General features: G+C 43.4%; 1 protein-coding gene across 5 annotated transcripts in view; it reads left to right on the forward strand.

The window, feature by feature from the left end:
- Positions 1 to 2,917: 2,917 nt before the first annotated feature.
- KANK1 (KN motif and ankyrin repeat domains 1) overlaps positions 2,918 to 23,585 on the forward strand; it is a 193,829-nt gene continuing 173,161 nt past the window's right edge. For 4 of the 5 annotated variants that reach the window (XM_030877062.2, XM_030877067.2, XM_030877063.2 and 1 more), the window contains exon 1: positions 2,918 to 3,042. The gene's annotated coding sequence lies outside the window, so the exon portion shown is untranslated. Of the gene's footprint in view, positions 3,043 to 11,685; positions 11,737 to 23,585 lie in introns of those variants that run through there. The other variant, XM_060300873.2, reaches the window with a different exon arrangement.

Raw genomic sequence — 23,585 nt, forward strand, 5'->3', positions numbered from 1 at the left:
ATGACTATAGGGACTTCCCTGGTGGTCCAGTGGTTAAGAATCTGCCTTCCAGTGTAGGGGATGTGGGTTCGATCCCTGGTCGGGGAACTAAGATCCCACATGCCGGGGGTGGGGGGGCGGGGAACTAAGCCCGAGCGCCGCAGCTACTGAGCCTGTGTGCTCTGGAGCCGGCGCACCACAACTAGAGAGAAGCCCGAGTGCTGCAACGAAGAGCCCTCACACCACAATAAAAGATGCCACGTTCCGCAACTAAGACCTGACGCAGACAAAAATAAATTAAAAAATATATATATAGATGACTATCAAATGAAAAACATATGTGCTTCAAAGGACACTATCAAGAAAGTGAAAAAGACAAGCCACATAATGGGAGAAAATATTTACAAATATATACCACATAAAGGACTAGTATCACTTATCAGATATAAGTAAAGGTCTCTTATAAAGACCAACAATAAAAAGACACATAACCCAATTTTAAAATGGGCTAATTATTTGAATAGACATTTCTGCAAAGAAGATATACAAATGGCCGGTAAGGATATGAAAAGATGCTGAACATTATTAGCCATTAGGGAAATGCAAATTAAAACCATGAGCTACCACTTACTATCTATATATGAGATGACAATAACAACAGTCAGCAAGGATATGGAGAAATTAGAACCCTCATAATGGGAATGTAAAATATTACAGCCACTTTGGAAAAATGTATATGAGTTCCTCAAAGTAATTATAGAGTTACTGTATAGCCAAGAAGTTCTACTCCTAGACATACACCCAAGAGAAATGAACAGATGTGTTTACACAAACACTTGTACATGAATGTCTTAGCAGCATTATTCTTAAGAGCCAAGAAGTGGAAACAATCCAAAATGCCCATCAATGTATGAATGGATAAACGAAATGTGGTCTTATCCATACAGTAGAATATTATTCAGCTATAAAAAGGAATGAAGTACTGATACACACTACAACATGGACGAACCCTGCATATAAATGTTAAGTTTAAGAAGCCAAACCCAAAAGCTATATGTTACATGTTTCTATTTATATGAAATGTCCAGAATAGGCAAATTCATGGAGACAGAAAGTAGATTAGTGGTTGTCTGGGGCTACGGCGGGGGGTGGGGTGGGGTGGCGGGGCTGGGGAGTGACTGTTAATGAGTATGGGGTTTCTTATCGTAATGATATGAAAGTGTTCTGGAATTAGATAGTGGTGATGGTTGCATAACTGAAAATATATTCAAAATCACTAAATTATACACTTTAAGAGTAAATTTATGCTATGTGAATTGTATCTCAGTAGGAAAATGACTAAAAATGAAGTAAAATTTCAAATATAAATCCACTAAAAATTCAGAATCTGCCACACTTTTGATTAGGTTTGTCTCCTTTTGAGGACCTACAAAATAAATGTGTACTGACTAAATGTAAGGAAGGAGAAATAAAGGATGGAGGGCACTTTGTGTATGCAGGAGCCCCCTTGGGAATAAGTATTCTTTTCATAGAATCATAGACATTTGTGGGAGGAGGGATTTTAAAGAAGATCCATTGAATCCATATAGCCTATTCTACAGATGAAGAAACTGAGGCCAAGAAGGAGGAAAGACTTTGTTTACTGTCACCCGGTGAGCTGGCAAAGGAATGAGGCTAAAAGTGAGATTTCCTGCCCCTGTCTATCTGTGAGCTGCCCTTTGCTTGTCTTCTTCACAGACAGGGGCCATCAGTTTCAGGATTTTGCAGGTGTGCTTTGCTGCGAACATGTAGGGATTTCACAGCCTCTTCTCCCCAGAGGTTAGCATCTTGTGAGGTTTGGTGACTCTTCACTGTAACCTACTTGCAAAAACACTGTGACTGCCTAAAGCCCCTCTGGGTGTGTGCTCTGCTGGAGAGCTCAGGAGGTGACCCCCTCCCCGCTCCCCGCGCTTGAGAAAATCAGTGATTGGAGAGCTGGCATTAGTGTTTCTTGTCTTGGTCATATTTGTCGGTCCTCCCGTCCTTTTTATTCAAACCATCTTCAATTTGAAAGAAGCCTCAAGTCACAGCCTCACTTGCACCCACTTAGATTGCTCTGAATCGAGTGTCTGACTTCCTAGCTCGGTTCTATGCTCCCCAGGCAGGCACTGCGTCTTCTTTGGGGTCCCCCGAACACCTGCACCCTTCTGGACACGCATTCTCTCCTTTTCACCGAGGACTCCGTCCTGCATCCGAGCCGGCGCGAGCGCACGGAGGACACAAGGCCGGTCCACAGACTGTCCCGCTCAGGCACCTGCAGGAAACCAGATCCCTGAAGGCTCCAGAGTCCCGCTCTCACCAGGGGCCTGGAAACAAACCGACACCCACTGAGCAATTTCTTAGTGGAGGGATGGGGCAGTAAATGGTGCTAGGCGGGGGTGTTAACCGTGCCAGCCTCCCGCGTCCAGGTACTCCTCTGGGCCAGAGATGATAGAATCGATCTGACGCAAGTCTCACTGGGGATGGATTTTTTTTTTCCCTCCCTCGGGGAAGGAAAGTAAACACGCGTAGGCAGCAGGAGCGTGCCGGACCGGAGGGAGCTGCTCTGCTTGCTTCTCGCGGTGCCGAAGCCAGTGGGCCTGGGCGAGGCGGCGGAGGTGCGCGAAGGTGCCTCGTGGGCCTGGTGGAATTGGAGCGGCGCGCAGGCGCACTGGAGTCTGCCCGCCGGCCGGCTCCGGGGTACAAAGAGAGTGCCGCCGAGAGTCGGGGTTCCTTGAGGTCTCGGGAGCCGCCTGGGGTTTCGCAGGCCTGAGCTGTGCCTCCGTCGCTCTCCGGGACGCAGCCACAGTCGTTTCCCACCCGGAGTCGGAGGCTTGTGGGTCTCCAACTATCTCGCTTTTGCGGTAGCAGCGGGGCCCAGGTGGTTCCAGTACGTTTCGGGGTTTAATTCTGGCGCTTGCGAGCTGGGCAGGCTCCGCCCTCCGCCGCCCCGCCCCGCCCCGCCCCCTCCTCCGAGGTCCGGGAGCCGCGGGCGAGGAAAAGAGGGGCTGGCCGGGTGCCGCAGGTTGAGAGGAGCTACTGGAGGTGAGTGGAGCTGAGGGTTGCGCTGCGCCCCCTTTCTCTTGCGGGTCAGCGCGGGGGCTCGGGTCTCCGACCCCTGCCCCGGGCCGGTCTCCGCGCTCAGCCAGGCCAGCTTGGCGCGCGCCGGTGGCGGAGGGCAGCCCCCGCGGGCTCCCGCTCGCCCGGTTACCCTGGCGGCCTCAGGACGGGCCTAGGGACGGGGTCCGAGAGGTTGCTGCGGCCCCGCGGTCCGCCGTCTTCGGCGCACTGCGGCGGCGGGGCTCGAGGGTTTGGAAGGGGAGCGCGGCGCGCGCGGCTTTGGGGCAGCGGGAAAGTCCGGGCCGGGCTGAGAGGCGGGAGGGTGCGGGCGTCTCTCAGGCCGGGACGCACGGCCCTTGGGTGTCCCCGGGTCCTTTATTAGCCCGGGTAGGCTGAGAGAGCTCTCCGAGGCGTCTCCCCTGGAAGTTTTCGGCTCCGCTCCGCAGGAGGGAGTGGCGGTCGACCCCTTTCTTCCTCGGTCGCGGAGCGGCAGGTGGCCTCCGGTCGCCCTCAGCGGACTCCGAGATGGCTCCGGCCAGGGTTGAAGGGGCCGGGCGGTGGGGGAGGAGTTCGGGAGCTCTGGGCCTCCGGGGCCAGTCGAACCCGGCCGGGACAGCGTGGGCTTCTGGTGGTCGTGTCGAGGCAGGGTGCGAGCGCCCTTAAGCAGACTTGTTCCCTCAACGCCCCCCCTCTTCCAAGCCCCTTCCATGCCCACAGCAGTCTCCTCCCCTTGACCGTTCTTCTCCACCTGGGTCCGCGGGGAACTTTCAGAGGCAACTCTTCGCGGCGGGTTCTGCAAGTCAGCAAGAACTTGTGCTGCGCGGGGGTGACTTGACGAGGGCTTTGGCAAGTTAGCGTTAAAAACAATCTATGGCGTCCCCCAGCGCCCGCTCTCTGCACATCGTCTCTACGGAGGTTCGTCGAATTAATGAAACACTATATCAAGACGGGAGCCGTGAGACTAAAAAGGAAGGTTAATCATCCAGATCTATAGTTGTGCACTTTCTTGCCCCAGCTTCATCCCATCCACCTCTGAGCTGGATGGAAATCAGGGCCAGTTTCCTCGTTTTTAATTCATGAGTGTATTCACCTTGCTTTTTAGGTGGTACTTAGCTGTCCGTCTGCTAGTTGCTTCTTTCATCCAACTTTCTCTACAAAAGAGTTGGGCACTCCCACATGTTATTTATTTTAAAAGTTGAGATATGATAAACGCCCCATAAATTTACCCACCTAAAGAGTATAATTCAGTGGGGGTTTTTTTAGTATATTCACAGTTGTGCAGTCGTCCCTACTGTCTAATTCCAGAACATTTTCATCACCCCCAAAAGTAACCTAGTGCCCATTAAGCAGTTATTCCCCATTTCTCCTTCCCCCAGCCTCTCACTCCCTCATTATAAAGTGAAGCTTTCCCAAGATAGAAATTGAATGAGAAAACTGAGATTATTAACTTCGGCCCTTTTTCAGTTAGTAGATTTGGGGAAAGGTGCTGCTGCTGAGCAATGGAAGAAAAATTAAGAATGGGCTGTTCTCTGGTGAGATTACAGTGTCTAAGGATGGAGGAGAAGCTGCCAGTAGAGGAATAATTGCCTCCTTTAAAAATACATAAGTTAGGAAAAAAAATACGTAAGTTAGGGACTTCCTTGGTGGCGCAGTGGTTAAGAAGCCGTCTGCCAATGCAGGGGACACGGGTTCGATGCCTTGTCCAGGAGGATCCCACATGCCGCAGAGCAGCTAAGCCCGTGTGCCACAACTACTGAGCCTGCGCTCTAGAGCCCGCGAGCGACAGCTACTGATCCCCACATGCTGCAACTACTGAAACCTGCACGCCTAGAGTCCGTGCTCTGCAACAAGAGAAGCCACAGCGATGAGAAGCCCCCGCTCGCCGCAACTAGAGAAAGCCCACACGCAGCGACGAAGATCCAACACAACCAAAAAATAAATAAATGTATAAATAAGTTAATAATAAAAAATACACAAGTTAGGAATGCATTTTATCCCTGTAGGTAGGGCACGCCAGTGCTTTGGGGCACTTTCACACTTTAGATTTGCCAAGTCCACAAATCATTCCAGTTGAGGTTCTGCCTCAGCAAATGCGAGTTCTGTTTTGTGTATGTGTTTTGGGGGGAGGTGTTAGTTTTGTTTTAAAGTATCCACTGTCCCCAAAGAAAGAAACCACATATAAATGGCCACTAGAATGGATACATTCAAGACGGGTTCATTTCATGAGTATCAGCACCTGCTCTCAAATAGCCCTATGAGCTACTGTGCTCATGTATTAACCCTTGGTCTGAGGTGGAGGAGGAGGATGGGAAAGGGTCTAGTTGGAGGAAATTCAAGAAACTGGGGAAAGGTGTTGGAGAAAGGCTGAAAGGGGAGTACTTTTGGGAGCTGAGGTCTGTTAAAATGGAGAAGGGTGAGCAGATTCAGAAGCAGCAAAGGGGAATCTCAGAAATTTCGGACCCTTAAGCATTTTGTTGGACTATTTGTGCACGCTCTGAAGATCACTTTTTTTTTTTTTTTTTTTTTGCGGTACGCGGGCCTCTCACTGTTGTGGCCTCTCCTGTCGCGGAGCACAGGCTCCAGATGCTCAGGCTCAGCGGCCATGGCTCACGGGCCCAGCCGCTCCGCGGCATGTGGGATCTTCCCAGACCAGGGCACGAACCCGTGTCCCCTGTATCGGCAGGCGGACTCTCAACCACTGCGCCACCAGGAAAGCCCTGAAAATCACCTTTTAGTGAGCAGAGCTGAAGCTATCCAAATTACACAACAACCACCGTGCTTCTCTTCTGCCCTCCAATCAGGTGAAGTCAAGTTGGTTTCAAATGTTACAGGATATTTTATGCCTGTTGCATGGGTGGCTTGGCTTATGCATCTTTTTTAAAAAAGTAATTTTAAAGTTGAACTATAACATACATATAAATCTTAAGTGTACAATTTGATGAATTTTCACAAAGTGAGCATAAACTTAGAACCAGCACTGAGATCAGGAAGCAGAGCATTGCCTTGCCTTTCTCCAGTCACACTGTCTCCCCAGAGGTGACCACTGTCCCAGCTATCGGTTAGTTTTGCCTGTCTTCATGGTCTGTATACACATGGGATCATACAGTATGTTTTCGTGGGGGGTTTTGTTTTCGTTTTGGTTTGGTATCTGGCTTCCTTTAGTCAAAATTATGTTTGTGATATTTAGCCGTGTTGTTGCATGTGGCTGTATTTCGGCCATTATCATTGCTGTCCAATGTTTCATTGTGTGACTGTGCCACAGTTTATCCATTCTAGAGTTGATGGGCATCTGAGTAGTTTCCGAATTTTGTCTGTGGGGAATAGTGTGACTGTGAACATTCTACTACATGGCTTGATACACAGTACACATTTGTATAGGGGATGTAGTCAGGAGTAGAATTGTGCTTAACTCCTCTCCTCCCTCTTTCCTCTCAAATAAAATTCAGTGAAAATTCCTCTAAGGTGAAGGCTGCTCCACCAACTTTCATTTAGAATAAACCAATATCAATGAACTTTAATAAATAATAATTACATTTGTATTTTATGCAAGGCCCTGGTGGGGGGAATTCAGAGACTAAGACCCTCATATGGTTCATAACAGATGGGGAGATGTAAGGATACAGAATTGAATAGGAGCAGAAGGATGGAAATATCTGATATAAATGGCTCATTGGAAATGTAGGGGAAATTATCACCAAGTAGAGAGATCTGGTTGATGTTTAGGGAGATTGGGCCTTGAAGAATGTGTTCAGGTGGGGGTTAGAGTAAAAGACATTGCAGTTTAGGCCATGGCTGTTGAAGGAGCAAGGAAGTCCAGCAGTGCTTGACACATGATAGCATTGTCAGTCACATGCTTAGAGACCCAGCTGAATGGCAATTTGAGATTGTGCCCTTCATCCAGTGGTTCGTGATTATGAACCAGCCTGGTGATCTCTGTGGAAATGTTGTAGCTCTGAATCCAGACTGGCCTGTTTGAATCTAGGTGCTGCTGCTTGCTGTGTGACCTTTCATATAGTTACTGAACCTCTCTGTGTCTCAACTTACCATCTATAAAAAGGGGATAATAAAAAGCACTCCCCTGACAGGGTTATTATGAGGATTAAATGAGTAAAAACACATAGCACGTTGAGGATTGCCTGGTACACAGTAAGTGCTAAACATATTTGCTGTTGTTTCTTTAATTTATAATTGTTTAAATTTCTATAGTAATATTTGTACATAGTAAGAATAATGAAAATAACAAAAAAGGGTTTAAAATGAAAGCTAAAACCCATTACTCTTTTCTGATCCTAGCTCAACTATGTCTGTTTTTAGTACTTTTGGTTGTTATCATTGAACAAATTAACTTAAAATTTAGTGGCTTGAACAACTGTTTCATGGTATTATGTGTCCTGTGGGTCAAGGATTCAGGCAGGGCTTGGCCGCTTCTCCTCCTTGTGGTGTTGACTGAGGTCTCTCTATTGCACACACCTCGTGAATGGGCTGGTCTGGAGGGTCCAGGAAGGCTTTGCTTCCGTGCCATGCGCCTTGGCAGGGTTGGCTGACAGACTGGGCTCAGCATTAACTGTTGACTAGAGTGCCTACACATGGCAGCTTCAGCATGTTGGCCCAAGGTAGTTGCACTGCTTACATGGCCATCACCTTCCTCCAGGTATTAATCAGGGTCTGTAGAGAAACAGAAGAGTAGAATGTATATATGTTTATAGAAAGATTTATCATAAGGAATTGGCTCACACATTTGTGGAAGTCGGTGATTTCAAAGCCTGCAGCGTGGGCCAGTGGACTGGACACCCAGGAGAGCTGGTGTTACAGATGAAGACTAAAGGCAGTCTGCTGGAGAATTCCCCCTTGCTCCGGGAGGCGAATCTTTTTGCCCTATTCAGGCCTTCAGCTGATTGGATGAGGACCACATGTTATGGAGAGCAATCTGCTTTACCCAGAGTTTACCAATTAAAATGCTAATCTCATCCCAAAACACCCTCCAAGAGGACACACACAATTAACTTGAGCTATGAGTGCCTCAAGTGAAGGAGTTGGAAGCTTCTTGCCCTTTTATGACCCAGCCTCAGAAGTTACATAACTTCCTTTTCAGCAAGCTCTGTTGATTGGATCAGTCACAAAGCCTGCTCAGACTCAAGGGGAGAGGACATAGACTGGCCACTTGGTGGGAAGAGTGTCAAAGCATGTGCAGCCTTCTTTTTAAACCTGCCACAGTCTACACTTGTTTCACAAATTTGACAATAGCTCTTAACTCCCTGCTAAGGAAGAACTGGAATTTGTATTACCTCCCACCTCTCTTTTCTTCCTCTCCCCTTTGCCTCCCAATATTTATTAGATATCATATTATTTTTATTTTATTAATTTTAGTTCTCTTTTCAGTTACCTTTATAATTGTTTTAAAATTAATTATTTATTTGGCTGCATTGGTTCTTCGTTGCTGTGCGCCAGCTTTCTCTAGTTGCGGCGAGTGGGGGCTACTCTTCGTTGCAGTGTGCAGTCTTCTCATTGCAGTAGCTTCTCTTGTTGTGGAGCACGGGCTCCAGGCACACAGGCTACAGTAGTTGCAGCCCCCGGGCTCATTAGTTGTGGCTCATGGGCTCCAGAGTGCAGGTTCAGTAGTTGTGGTGCACGGGCTTCATTGCTCCACGGCATGTGGGATCTTCCAGGACCAGGGCTTGAACCCATGTCCCCTGCATTGGCAGGTGGATTCTTATCCACTGCGCTACCAGGGAAGTCCCTACCTTTATAATTTTAAATAACGTGTTCCACACTTGACAAGGCCATGGCAGGTGGAACGCTCACGTTTGTTGGAGTGTTTGTGTGTGTGTGTGTCTTTGGGAGGGGCAGTGAAGGAGAATAACAGAACTGTCTTCAGTGGGGGACATCTGACAATGAGGCTCTTACTAAAACACTGCAGCCACTAGGCGTGTGAATTGCCTTGAGCATGTACTCTGCGTGAGCAGAGCAGGTGACATAATCCAGCAGTTTTTATTTTCTCTCTTTGGCTTCTAAACTCAGGTACTCGTTTGCCTTTTCCTTTCTTCAGTTTTGCATTTGAAGTATGAATGCTGGAAGCAAATGATATTCTCACTGATGAAGAAGCTTAAAACAGATATACTGTTGAGCTGGATATTTGTGTATGGATGTATACACCAGGAAAACCTGTCAGAAATAAGTATCCTTATGTTTCTTTTGTTACAGAAGCAATCAGTTAATTGGAGAGAGTTATATATTTCAGGAACCCTGTAGCTCTGTTTTAGGGTGGTTTTTTTCCTTTTTTAAAAAATTCATTTAGGGAACTCCCTGGTGGTCCAGTGGTAGGACTTGACGCTTTCACTGCTGGGGCCCGGGTTCAATCCCTGGTCAGGGAACTAAGATCCTGCAAGCCACTCGGCACAGCCAAAAAAAAAAAAAAATTCATTTAGTTAATGGAATTGACCAATGGGGCATAGTTTAAGTCTCAGGAGACATACTAATACATTTTTATAATTATCTAATCCCCTGAGAAGCACACAAGAAGAACCTCTATTCTTGTTGGTTTACATTTATTGCATATTGCAGTTAAAACTCCTTTTGATATTTATTTTATCTAATTTTTGGCTTGATTAGAGGCAAGAATGTAAATTTGTTGATATTTGCATTACATTTTTGGCTACATTTGTTCAGATTTCTGTTGGTAATTCCGACTTGTTCACCCTTTGACCTTGGGGAAAATATGAAAAAATAATTAGGTAGAAATAGGTAGAAATCAAGCCTGAATTTATTCATCCTTCCTCCTTTCCTTCCTCTCCCTTCCTCTTCCCTTCTCCCTCTCTTTTGTATTATTCTTAACAGAACTGCTCTTTCCTCTAAAAAATACGTGTTTAAGAGTAGCCCTTTTTAGGGGCTGGAATTGTCCCTATTATGTGATGTTATGACTCACTTTTCTATGAAATACTCCCTCATCTCCCTTCCCCAAAATAGAACCATAGACCCAAGCTGATCATCTTTGTATTATACCCCATTCCAGTCACTACTGTAGCCCAAAGGATATGCTTCTAATATCATTGATTACTTTCGTCAGATTTTTGAACTTTATAGAATCAGAGAGTGTGTCCTTTCTTGGGTCTGGCTTCTCTCACTCCATGTCCTATTTGTAAGATTGATCTGTTGTTGTCTTATGTGGCTCTGGGTTGTTCATTTTCATTGCTTATTGTATTCCATTGTGTGAATGTACTACTGTTTATCCATCCTACTGGAGATGTACATTGGGTTGTTTCCAGTTTTGGACCAATAATGAACAGTGTTGTTATAAACAATTTTGTGCATGTTTTCTCATGAACCTATGTATACATTTCTGTTGGATAAGTATCTAGGAGTGGAATTGCTGGGCCACACAGTTCACCTGTAGTAGGGACTGCCAGAATGGTTTTATTAATTTATGTTGCCAACAGTGGTATGTGAGTTCTAGTTGCTCTACATTCTTGTCAATGCTTGTTAGTGTCTGTTGTCTTATTTTAGCCATTCGAGTAAATGTGTGTTGTTGAATTCCCCAGATGACTAATGAAGATGAGCACCTCAAAGAGAGCTCGTATTCTTTTTGTTTTATGGCACAGTGAGATAGGAAAGGTAGGCCAGTGAAAGAATTCATTGAGACTTTATATCAGTTTCTTAACTAGTCTGGCTTTTCTGTTTTTCCATGCTGTATAATTCATTTCTTGTGAGTTTTTTTTCTTTTAATTGGTAGGAGACGCATCTCAAGAGATTTACTACTGATAAAAGTTTAAAGAGTGGAAATTCGTGAATAAACTCTACTGGTTCTGAGAATTAAAGTATTCAGTATATTTAAAGACTGAAATTTTGCTCATGCTGTCTTACTCTTTCAACTTTTCTAATTTGTTAAATCAATCTATTGATTTTTGCTATTCACTGTGAAATTTTTATAGGGGAATTTGCATGGGTCATGCTCTGTAGTTGGCCAGGAATTAGATTTCCACATGAAAATGTAAAAGAAGAGTTGAGTTCTTGGTGCATAATTTTTTTTTAAGATTTATTTTATATATATATTTATTTATTTAATTTATTTTTGGCTGCGTCGGGTCTTAGTTGCAGCATGTGGGATCTTGGTTGAGGCATGCGGGATCTTTCACTGAAGCGCATGGGCTCTTCTGTAGTGGCATGCGGGTTTTCTCTTCTCTAGTTGTGGGGTGGGCTCCAGGGCGTATGGGCTCTGTAGTTTGCGGTACGTGGGCTCTAGTTGAGGTGCGCGAGCTCAGTAGTTGTGGCATGCAGGCTTAGTTGCCCTGCTGCATGTGGGATCTTAGTTCCCTGACCAGGGATTGAACCCACGTCCCCTGCATTGTGAGGTGGATTCCTTACCACTGGACCACCAGAGAAGTCCCTTGGTGCATAATTTTTTAAAGGAAAAACAGGTTGTCCACACAGGGATAAGCTGGATATTGTGAAGCTTCAGTGTCCATGCTGAAAGTTTTTGCCATTTCTTAGAAAATGAAATAAGTAGTTTTGATGAAACTTAACATATGATTTGGTGGGCTTGAGTTTATTTTGATTTATTTTCTGTTGGCCTTTTGAAATTCATCCTTCTGCTTCTCTTTAGGGCACCTGTTTTATCTTCTCAATTGTTTCTTCTTAAGGATTGTATGCTTCTTTAAGAATGCAACCTGGCTCTGTACTTCCTTAGTGAGTATTTTCTGTCTTCCCTTAAATATTTGTAGGGGTATTACTGACCAAGGGATAGACACTATTTAGACACTATTGGTCTTAAATACTTCTAAGGTATTTGTGGCTACTGTTTGGTTTCTTGGCGGCAAGATTAAATCCTGTGAGGCATAACCTGAAGGGTATTTGGAGAATCCAGGCTTCTGACCTTGAGGGCAGAATAAGACTTCTCTGTCTTCGGAGACGTCACCCTTTGCTCTCCTTTAGAATTACGACTCAGGAGTGGGAGGAGAGTTGGCTGAATCCTTATCATGGAGAGAAGGCTGAGAGAAATGATTGAGGTTTACTTACTACAACTCAGAATTTCTCAGCCCTGGCAGGGTTTCAGTCACAATTGGGAGAAGCAACTCAAATAGTTCACTGTGATGAAAGTTTGTGTATATTTAATTTTTTTTTTAATGTTGAGAGAATTCAAGGCTAGTTCTCTAATGAAAGTCATATGAACTTACTTGTGTTCTGATATGTTTTTATTTGGGGGAGGTTGGAAAGGGGAAAGCTGTCGACTGGGGTCTGAGAATCGTTCATCATGTTGAGAATGACAGCCATGTGGGAGGGGGACACAGTGTGGAGACACTGCCTTGAGGAACACAAGGGGCTTTTTGTGGAGTGGCCAAGTGGGAGGGGAGTGACTAAGTTACACTTTGTAGGCAATTCAACAGTATTTGTTGAATGAATGTGTATACTTTCATCAGCGGCATACTAAGGCTGCCAGATCTGCATGAGGGTTATCAGTTCATCAGTTTTTATAGTGGTTTAGGTGCCCACTGAATGGTAACCTATCCTGCAGGTGATCAGGAAGTTCATGCTTCCATCAGTTGAAGTTTAAACATTTTGGTTGTAAAGAGATTTGTCCTAACAAGATTTGACCCCAGCTGTCAGGTGTGTATGTGAGTCAGGTGTTGATTCTTAGCACTCTTCTTCACACACACCTTCTTCTGTATGTATGAACTTAGAGGCCTGAGAGTACTATAAGTTATCCTCCCCACATTCAGTAGACTCTTTTTTTTCCAGGAGAGTTTTAATCAGTTTTAGGCTAATAGAGAAAGAGAACTGTTTCTTTCATTTGTTTATTATAACCAACTTCAGGAAACAAAAGGCTACTCTTTGGAAACCAGGAAAAGCTAACTGGAAGGACTTGGTTTTTCTGTGGTGAAATCCCTTGTGCTCACATAGCTTTTTCACATCTTCTAGAGAACCAAAGTATCTCTCACTCAAAAATAGAGGGCTGCTATGTTTGGACTCATTTCTGCCTTTTTTTGGGAGTGGTGTGCCAGTGGTTCACCTGTCGAAGTCAAGAATGAGTAAGAAGTCCTTAAGGACTCTTAGCCAGCCCAGAAAGATTCAGTAAAGTACCTTTAGTACAATGAGGAAAAACTGTCACTTTCCTGCACTTTTCACCTTTGCCTGTAAAAGGAGGAAATACTGCTTTAAGGGCTTGAAGTTTATACAGTTTATTAATCATTTTCTTGGGAACTTTCTCTTTCAAAGAGAAGGTGGTGTAAACCTCTGGCATCACATCCAAGTTGACCAAATCACCTGCTTATCAGTTGACCTCATTTGAGTCCTGACTTCAAGCTGTTCGTCACATGTCAATGTATGTATTTTAGCCTAGGTCCCAGGTAGGGTTGTGAGTGCTGAATTCATGGAAACTGTATCATTCTAAGCATCTCCTTTTCTCTACTTGACCCTCAATGACCCAGGGCAGTTTTTCCTTTCCCATCTCTTCCCCATTTCCTAACCTTTATTTTTGGATGGGTTACACTGAAGGGACTTGATTCAGTAAGGGCAGTGGTTAGGCGCTTGGGCTGTAGGGTCTCAAGTCTACTGCTTCCTGCCAGGCATGTTTTTTGCTTTTGTTTGTTTGTTTTTGTTTTTTTTGCCTCTGTGTGTCTGAAAAGGAAGAGTAATATAATCATGCCATGGTGTTTACATGTGTCTTGGTGTGTGGGGGAGGGAGGGAGAGAGAAGAGGGAGAAGAGAGGTAAGATAAAGGAAGGAACATTTAGGATATAGTATTTCCTGACTGTAAATCTCCCTGGCACCAAAAATCTCAAAAGAGCTATCTTGTTTGCTTATGGCCGGAGAAGCAGAGAAAGCGCCGTGATCCCAGGTGGCACACAGTAGGTCAAAGAAGAACCCTGGGAGCAAGTAAGAAGGCAGAGGCAGACTCAGGGACCCGGGTCCAGTAGGAAACCCCAACTGCATGTAGCGCCACCTCTCTTCTCCCTTCTCTGCATGCTCTTCCACAGTTCTGGCTGAGCAGAATAACCTCTCTCTGCTTGTAACATGGGGATAATGAGAGGTGCCACACAGAGGAGCTGTGAGGATCAATGAGGTAATAGACGTGTGAGCCCTACCCAAGCTTCCTTGAAATTTGATCCTTGGAGAGGCCTGTTGCACCTTCTGCTGCCCCAGGCCAAGGAAACTTTCACAGGCTGTTGAGGATAATAGGATTCCTGGTAACTCTGGGGGGCTGTTGAGGTTGGGATATTTTTCCCCGCGGGGTACTGGGATGGGGAGAAAAATGTTCTTGGTACCATAAGTTTGTGCTCTGAACATCTCTTCTGGGGAATACTCTGGACCGTTGATTGTGCTGAGCTATGCTGGAAGCATGCTGTGGGACTTTTAAGGGCTGGTGGTGCAAACCATTCACCATTTATAACAGTGTTTCCAGGGTATGATACGTAAATACCCTTGATAAACTGTGGGCATACTACCCGGTGAGTTGGTGACTCCTTGTAGCTGAAGTTTTGGGGGAAGTGAGGATAGTAACACTGTATTTATAGTACAGGGCCTATGCAAAGACTGGGTCCCATTCAGTTAACTAGTCAACTTTCCTTAAATCAGTGTATTTGTAGACCCTGAGAGTTGGATCTGTTTCTCACAGCAACATGTACTACTTTGTCTGTTCTCATGTTCACTAAAATAAAGAACTTCCGTTCAGCAGTACAAATGAAGAGTGCAAAGAAAGGCAAGTCACAAAGTAGAAGATATTTGTCATAACATATATCCAACAAGAAACTTGTCCAGAATATGTAAAGAACAGCTACAAATCAGTAAGAAAAACAAAAAATAATTTTTAAAATGAGCAAAAGGGCATTCAGTATCATCAGTCATCAGGAAAATGCAAATTAAAACTATTATAAAATACCAATACATACCCACACAAATGGCTAATATTAAAAAAAAAATCCTGATAACCAAATGGAGATATAGAAAATCTCAAACTCTCATACACTGCTGATAGATATGTAAATTGGTTTAACTACTTTGGAAAGCTATTTGTACTTACCCATAAAACTTAACAAACTTACATCCTATGATTCAGTAATTATACTCCTAGATATGTATACCCAACAGGAATGAGTGCATATGCGCACCAGAAACATTTACAAGCATTTCCGTTTCTATAATGGAATAATAGAAACATAATAGAAACAATCCAAATATCTATGATTGAGTAAATGAAGTGTGGTATGATTATGCAATGAAATACTACACAGCAGTAAAAACAAACTACTGGTACACAGAACATGATGAATCTCATTATATTGAGTAAAAGAATTCAGAAATAAGTGTATATATAGTATGATTTCATTTATATGAAACCCAAAAAGAGGTAAAAATACTTGATGGTGACAGAAGTCAGAATAGGGCAGAAGTGGCACAGGGATGTATTTACTAGGAAGGGGCTTGGGGGCACTTCTGGGGCCTTGATGATGTTCTCTATCTTTGATCTAGGTGCTGATGACTTGGATATGTTCATTTGTAAAAAAAAAAAAAAAAAAGATTCATCATGATATTTAAGGTTTATGTACTTTACTGTATGTGTGTTTTTCTTTAATTTAAAAAGTTTATTAAGATCAAGCATTTAAAAATAAATAAGCCCCAAATTAAAACAAACTAATAAGGCTTATTGGCTGCATAAAAGAGAAGCTCATTTCAACTGGCTTAAACTAACATCAACAATAAGAAATTTGACCAAAACAAATAAACAAATGAACAACAACCAACCCAATAAGGATTTGTTGGAAGGAAGGAATCCAGTGGAAACCCAAGGGCATGGTAGCCCAGCCAGTCTTCCTGGGAACTGGGGAGTTAGGGCTGGAAGTTATGGTTTCTTTTGGACACTCATAGTATCTTGTCTCTAGCATTTGCACCATTCTTTGGTGTTTCTCTACAGACCACCTTTCTCTGTTTCAGCTCACACGTGGTAGAAAATGGAAGCACAGTCCTTGCTTATCATGACCTCCCATTTCAAGCCTAAGTTTTTTGTACCACGTGGTTATTAACTCTTTCTAGCCCTCTCTCATTCCCTGCTGATCAGCTTAGCCTATGCCTCCTTTTTCCCTCTTAGAATGGGAACCATTGTGTTGTTCCAGTCAGCTGTGGTCAGAGAGTCTGGGATCAAATAGAAAACACAGGGCTTCCGTGGTGGCACAGTGGTTGAGAGTCCGCCTGCCGATGCAGGGGACGCGGGTTCGTGCCCCGATCCGGGAAGATCCCACATGCCGGCTGGGCCCGTGAGCCATGGCCGCCGAGCCTGTGTGTCCGGAGCCTGTGCTCCGCGACGGGAGAGGCCACAACAGTGAGAGGGCCACGTACCGCAACAAAACCAAACCAAACCAAACCAAACCAAAAAAAACACAGAGCAGCCAAGGCTAAGGATGGGTGGATTTTTCTAAAAAGGGCATTGTATGTGGGAAGAAAATGGTTGCCATCCTACCACATGTTCTGCTGAACATCTGCTTCCTCCATCTTTTCAAACCACTATTTGGAGCAGGGAAAAGAGTCCCCAGGAAATTCTTTCTTCCCACCCAACCAAATCAGACTGTCATGGTCTGCCTCCAAACAGGATACCCCAGCAGCTTGGCCCTAATTTCTTGTGGAGCCTTCTCTACCACAAACTAGTCTTGTAGAAGGAGCTGTTGTTACCTTGTACTATTTTGCGATTATGGAATAATTTCCCAAATGCATGCTGATGTACACCTTCTGGGTGTAGCTTTGTATCAAATATTTTTCCTAACTTGATTTGAACTTAGCAATGCAGACAGCTTTTCTGATTATCTATTATGGGTTTGCTAACCCTAGAGGAGGGAACCGTGGGCCCCCAGATTTAGGACTTTTGAAGGCAGAGTATAGCACTATCTCTTTCCTAGTCCCTTGGATAAGCTGTGGATTGTCTGTAAACCTTGACTTAGTGTATGCCTGAGTGGAGTTCTTTAGAATTGCTCTTGACCTTCCCCTGGGCACCTTCTCACTCTGCCTTGTTTTCACTGTTCCCTCCTAATTAAACAGACTCTTACCACAGCCTCTGGATATGACAACCTGTCAGCTTAGTCTTAGTTAGTGTTCTGAGTTTCTCTGGACTTCTAGCTTGCCAAGACCCCATCGCAAATTTGCAAGAGGTGGTGTTGAATATTTTTCCTTCAGAAATTAAGTTTTTAAGTGAATTCATGTATATTTTTTATCAGAGTAGCTATGAGAGGAGTATTAACTTTGGGCATTGTTTTTCTTCACCTTCTAGGAAAAAATTTGAGAGATCTAATAATTTTCCTGAAGTTCTGTTCTAATTGATCATTTGAAAGACTATTTGCATCATCAGATCTTATACCTGGTGAGTTAAGATTTCCAGGCAGGGGCTAATACTAAAAGTTGAAAATGAACCTAACCTAGACTTTTAAAAGAATGATTTCTACATCCCATAAAATCTCAGGCAGTTACATTTCCTTGTTTTGCTAGGAGACTGTTATGCCAGTTAGATTTGTAACCTTGTTTCTTGTTTTATCCCCACATCAGTTAGAGATTAATTAATTACATGCCAGTGGAAGGGTGAGCTGTTGAACCTTATCTTCTTTGAACCTACTATTGTTCTCAACAAGGTCTTCTAAAAGTCAGTCAAACAAGTAACTTAAGTTTTCCCCTTCCCCTTAAAGCACATATTTATAAAAGTAAAAACTTTAATTAGAAAAAGGCAGATGTTATTTTCAGTTTATTATATTCTTATGCAGATGGTTAGCATGAAAATTCACTGGCACTAAGACCTACACATTCATCCACCCTTATTAGGCTGCTCTGGGTATTAATTATTCCATTGAGCATTGAAACATTTTTTGAAACAAAACATTGGCTTCATTTCTCAACTTAGACGAGATGATGCTCAGTGGATTAAAACAACATATTTTAATTTTTTGTTCACATTCCATGACAGCTATGGCTCTGCTCCAAGGGTCTTCTTTGCTCTAGATCCAGGCTAAATGAGCCACCCAGTCTGGGACAGAATCTCATGGGGGTAAGAAAGGGTAAGAAAGGAAATGACCAATCCATTCATGGCTATTACTGCTTCTGCTTATATGATACTTCCACTCACATCCAGTTTGTTGAAGCAAGTCACATGGCTAAGCCTACTAACAAAAGAGTAGGAAAGTATAATTAATACTTCCATCTGGAGACTCTATAAGTCACATGGTATATGAGGTAAAATCCTCTTAGGGGGAGGGCGGCAAATAATTGAAACAACAACATAATCTACCATAGTGGAAAACTATTTAATTCAAAGAAGTTTAATGGCTTGTATGCTGATTCAGAAACAGCTTTCGGAATTGATTAAATCTGTATTTCAGGGTTTATTTTGAAAACGTTATGCTTCAGAAATCTGCCTAGATATGGAAAACAGTGTCTAATTTTTATACAGGACTGATTAATCTTTTATGAGCTGCAGAGCTGTACCCACAATTTGGTAACTTTCCACTCATGGTTTTTCAAGGGTCTAGATCTGTATTTTAATCAAGAAATGACTCTTCTTACTCTCTGGACTTTTATGTCTTGATTTTCCATGTGTTACTTCTATCTTATTGGTCATTGTCTTTTGTTTAATTGTCTGAATTTAATATGGTCTTGGCAGTCAATTAAAGGCAGACTGTCAAGAGAAGGGTAGAGATGGGGCCTTTTGGCAAAACTAAAATTTATTAGGGCCTAGTAAATATTCCCTGGTATTTTTCTTTCACAAGTGAAATTTCTGAGCTTTTGCTAATATTCTTACTGGGAAATTTCTGTCTTATTTAAAAAATACAAAATCAGAATCCTTTAAAGAAAGATGGCAGATTATAATTATACTTACGGAGAGATGTAGAACTTTAGTGCCTTGATTGGTTATTCACCATCTACATGGTGGAGAGATTCAGAACTCTGTCGGGGTGGGGGGAGCTTGGTCATTCCTCCATGTTTACCCTCACACCCTTTGTATAAACTTGGGGGCCATCTGTTTAGGCAAGAGAGTCTGGATAGTTTCTGTAATTTTTATGAGAATGCTGAGATTTGTTCTGCAAGTGGACCCTTGATTGGTGACATTGAATGTTGCAATCTAGGTTCTTCCTGTGCACTTGCCTGCCCCAGCTGTTAATGAAAACAGAGAAGTAGTGCTCATTCATGAAATTCTAAAGGATCTTACACACCATTTCCATCAGAATATTGGGTACTTGGAATGTTGTACTTTCTTTAACTTCTATTTTCTTTTAAGGAATTAGATGTATGATATCTTCAGCTTACATTGTTGAGGGACAGTAAAGAGTTTAAGAAAACCCACAGGAGGGGCTTCCCTGGTGGTGCCGTGGTTAAGAATCCGCCTGCCAATGCAGGGGACACGGGTTCGAGCCCTGGTCCAGGAAGATTCCACATGCCACGGAGCAACTAAGCCCATGCACCACAATTACTGAGCCTGCGCTCTAGACCCTGCGAGCCACAACTACCGAAGCCCGCATGCCTAGAGCCCGTGCTCCGCAACAAGAGAAGCCACTGCAGTGAGAAGCCTATGCACCACAACAAAGAGTGGCCCCCACTTGCCACAACTGGAGAAAACCTGCGTACAGCAACGAAGACCCAGTGCAGCCAAAAGAAAATAAATTAATTTAAAACTAAAAGAAAACCCACAGGAAACTCTCACACATTGTGATCCCTTTTATGTCTCTCAGCAGCCTTTTAAAAAAATTATTATTATTATTTTTAACATCTTTATTGGAGTATAATTGCTTTATCATGGTGTGTTAGTTCCTGCTGTATAACAAAGTGAATCAGCTATACATATACATATATCCCCATATCTCCTCTCTCTTGCGTTTCCCGCCCACTCTCCCTATCCCACCCCTGTAGGTGGTCACAAAACACCAAGCTGATTTCCCTGTGCTGTGTGGCTGCTTCCTACTAGCTGTCTATTTTACATTTGGTAGTGTATATATGTCCATGCCACTCTCTCACTTCATCCCAGCTTACCCTACCACCCTCCCCATGTCCTCAAGTCCATTCTCAACGTCTCCATCTTTATTCCTGTCCTGCCCCTAAGTTCTTCAGAACCATTTTTTTATTTTTTAGATTTCATATATATGTGTTAGCATACAGTATTTGTTTTTCTCTTTCTGACTTACTTCACTCTGTAGGACAGACTCTAGGTCCATCCACCTCACTACAAATAACTCAATTTTGTTTCTTTTTATGGCTGAGTAATATTCCATTGTATGTATGTGCCACATCTTCTTTATCCATTCATCTGTCGATGGACACTTAGGTTGCTTCCATGTCCTGGCTATTGTAAATAGAGCTTCAATGAACATTCTGGTACATGACTCTTTTTGAATTATGGTTTTCTCAGGGTATATGCCCAGTAGTGGGATTGTTGGGTCATATGGTAGTTCTATTTGTAGTTTTTTAAGGAACCTCCATACTGTTCTCCATAGTGGCTGTATCAATTTACATTCCCACCAACAGTGCGAGAGGGTTCCCTTTTCTCCATACCCTCTCCAGCGTTTATTGTTTGTGGATTTTTTGATGATGGCCATTCTGACTGGTGTGAGGTGATACCTCATTGTAGTTTTGATTTGCGCTTCTCTGATTAGTGATGTTGAGCATCCTTTCATGTGTTTGTTGGCCATCTGTATATCTTCTTTGGAGAAATGTCTATTTAGGTCTCCTGCCCATTTTTGGATTGGGTTATTTGTTTTTCTGATATTGAGCTGCATGAGCTGCTTGTAAATTTTGGACATTAAGCCTTTGTCAGTTGCTTCGTTTGCAAATATTTTCTCCCATTCTGAGGGTTGTCTTTTCGTCTTGTTTATGGTTTCCTTGGCTGTGCAAAAGCTTTGAAGTTTCATTAGGTCCCCATTGTTTATTTTTATTTCCATTACTTTAGGAGGTGGGTCAAAAAGGATCTTGCTGTGATTTATGTCATAGAGTGTTCTGCCTATGTTTTCCTCTAAGAGTTTTATAGTGTCTGGCCTTACATTTAGGTCTTTAATCCATTTTGAGTTTATTTTTGTGTATGGTGTTAGGGAGTGTTCTAATTTCATTTTTTACATGTAGCTGTCCAGTTTTCCCAGCACCACTTATTGAAGAGGCTGTCTTTTCTCCATTGTATATTCTTGCCTCAAAAATAAGGTGACCATATGTGCGTGGGTTTATCTCTGGGCTTTCTGTCTTGTTCCATTGATCTATATTTCTGTTTTTGTGCCAGTACCATACTGTCTTGATTACTGTAGCTTTGTAGTATAGTCTGAAGTCTGGGAGCCTGATTCCTCCAGCTCTGTTTTTCTTTTTCTTTCTCAGGATTGCTTTGACTATTCGGGGTCTTTTGTGTTTCCATACAAATTGTGAAATTTTTTGTTCTAGTTCTGTGAAAAATGCCGTTGGTAGTTCAATAGGGATTGCATTGAATCTGTAGATTGCTTTGGGTAATAGAGTCATTTTCACAGTGTTGGTTCTTCCAGTCCAAGAACATGGTATATCTCTCCATCTGTTTGTATCATCTATAATTTCTTTCATCAGTGTCTTATAGTTTTCTGCATACAGGCCTTTTGTCTCCTTAGGTAGGTTTATTCCTAGGTATTTTATTCTTTTTATTGCAATGGTAAATGGGAGTGTTTCCTTAATTTCACTTTCAGAATTTTCATCATTAGTGTATAGGAATGCAGGAGATTTCTGTGCATTAATTTTGTATCCTGCTACTTTACCAAATTCATTGATTAGCTCTAGTAGTTTTCTGGTAGCATCTTTAGGATTTTCTATGTATAGTATCATGTTGTCTGCAAACAGTGACAGCTTTACTTCTTTTCCGATTTGGATTCCTTTTATTTCTTTTTCTTCTCTGATTGCTGTGGCTAAAGCTTCCAAAACTATATTGAATAATAGTGGTGAGAGTGGACAGCCTTGTCTTCTTCCTGATCTTAGAGGAAATGGTTTCAGTTTTTCACCATTGAGAACGATGTTGTCTGTGGGTTTGTCATATATAGCTTTTATTATGTTGAGGTAAGTTCCCTCTATGCCTACTTTCTAGAGGGTTTTTATCATAAATGGGTGTTTCCTTCTCTTGATAGATGGCAGAACCCCCAAACTGTGGCTGTCTCCACTCTCCTTTCTCTCACACTCCACCTCGAATCCATTAGCAAATCCTGTTGACCCTACCTTAGAAAAATATCCAGAATCTGTCACCTTTTCCTCCTTTCCCTCAACCCTCCCACACCTGGATTATTGCAGTAGCTTCATAACTGGTCTCCCTGCTTCTGCCCTTACAGTCCCTTCTCACCAGTGGTCCTTTAAAAACAAAAGTCAGATGTGACACTTCTCTGCTCAAACCCTCTCTTGGCTTCCTGTTTATATAAGAGGAGAAGTTTTTACAGTGAACCCCTTGGCTTTCTTGACCTGGTTGTTCCCTTGTTAACTCTCTAATGTCCTCTCCTGTGCTTGCCTTGCTCCCGTGCTTGGCAGCACTGGCCCCTTGTTATTCCTTAGACGTGCCTGTGTGCTTTCTCTCAGGGTCTTTGCATGGAGTGCTCTTCTTATCTCCATGCTTGCTCATGCTGTGTCCTTGCTCACATGTCACCATCTCCGTGCCTCAACTGTCTGTCCAATATTATAATCTGCTTTCTCTTGATCCCCCTTGCCTAGCACTTCCTTTTCTTTTCCCCATAACATAATAACATATGTAATTTACCTACTATGATTATTGTCCATCTACTCCAGTAGAGTATGGGCTTCTGCAGGGCACGGACCTTTATCTGGTTTGTTGGCTGATATATATCAAGCTCCTAGAACAGAGCCTGGAAAAGTAGAAGGCATTTAATAGATCTTTGTTGTTGAATAAACTACTGATGAGTATTTGCTGTGCCATTCAGAATCCCTCATAGGAGGAAGTGTATGTTTCAGTTCACTGTTAGAAAAACATTTACAGGGACTTCCTGGTGGTGCAGTGGTTAAGAATCCACCTGCCAGTGCAGGGGACACGGGTTTGATCCCTGGTCCAGGAAGATCCCACATGCCACAGAGCAACTAAGCCCATGTGCCACAACTACTGAGCCTGCCTGCCACAACTACTGAAGCCCTCACGCCTAGAGCCTGTGCTCCACGACAAGAGAAGCCACCGCAATGAGAAGCTCATGCACAGCAATGAAGAGTAGCCCCCACTCGCCCCAGCTAGAGAAAGCCCGTGCGCGGCAACAAAGACCTAACGCAGCCCAAAATAAATGAATAAAATAAATTTATTTAAAAAGAAAAAGAGGGGCTTCCCTGGTGGCGCAGTGGTTAAGAATCCGCCTGCCAATGCAGGGGACACGGGTTTGAGCCCTGGCCCGGGAAGATCCCACATGCCACGGAGCAACTAAGCTCATGTGCCACAACTACTGAGCCTGTGCTCTAGAGCCTGCGAGCTGCAACTACTGAAGCCCGTACAGCTAGAGCCTGTGCTCCGCAGCAAGAGAAGCCACTGCAATGGGAAGCCCACACACCGCAACGAAGATTAGCCCCCGCTCACCACAACTAGAGAAAGC

Source organism: Globicephala melas, chromosome 6, assembly GCF_963455315.2.
Source record: "Globicephala melas chromosome 6, mGloMel1.2, whole genome shotgun sequence".
Lineage (NCBI taxonomy): Eukaryota > Metazoa > Chordata > Mammalia > Artiodactyla > Delphinidae > Globicephala > Globicephala melas.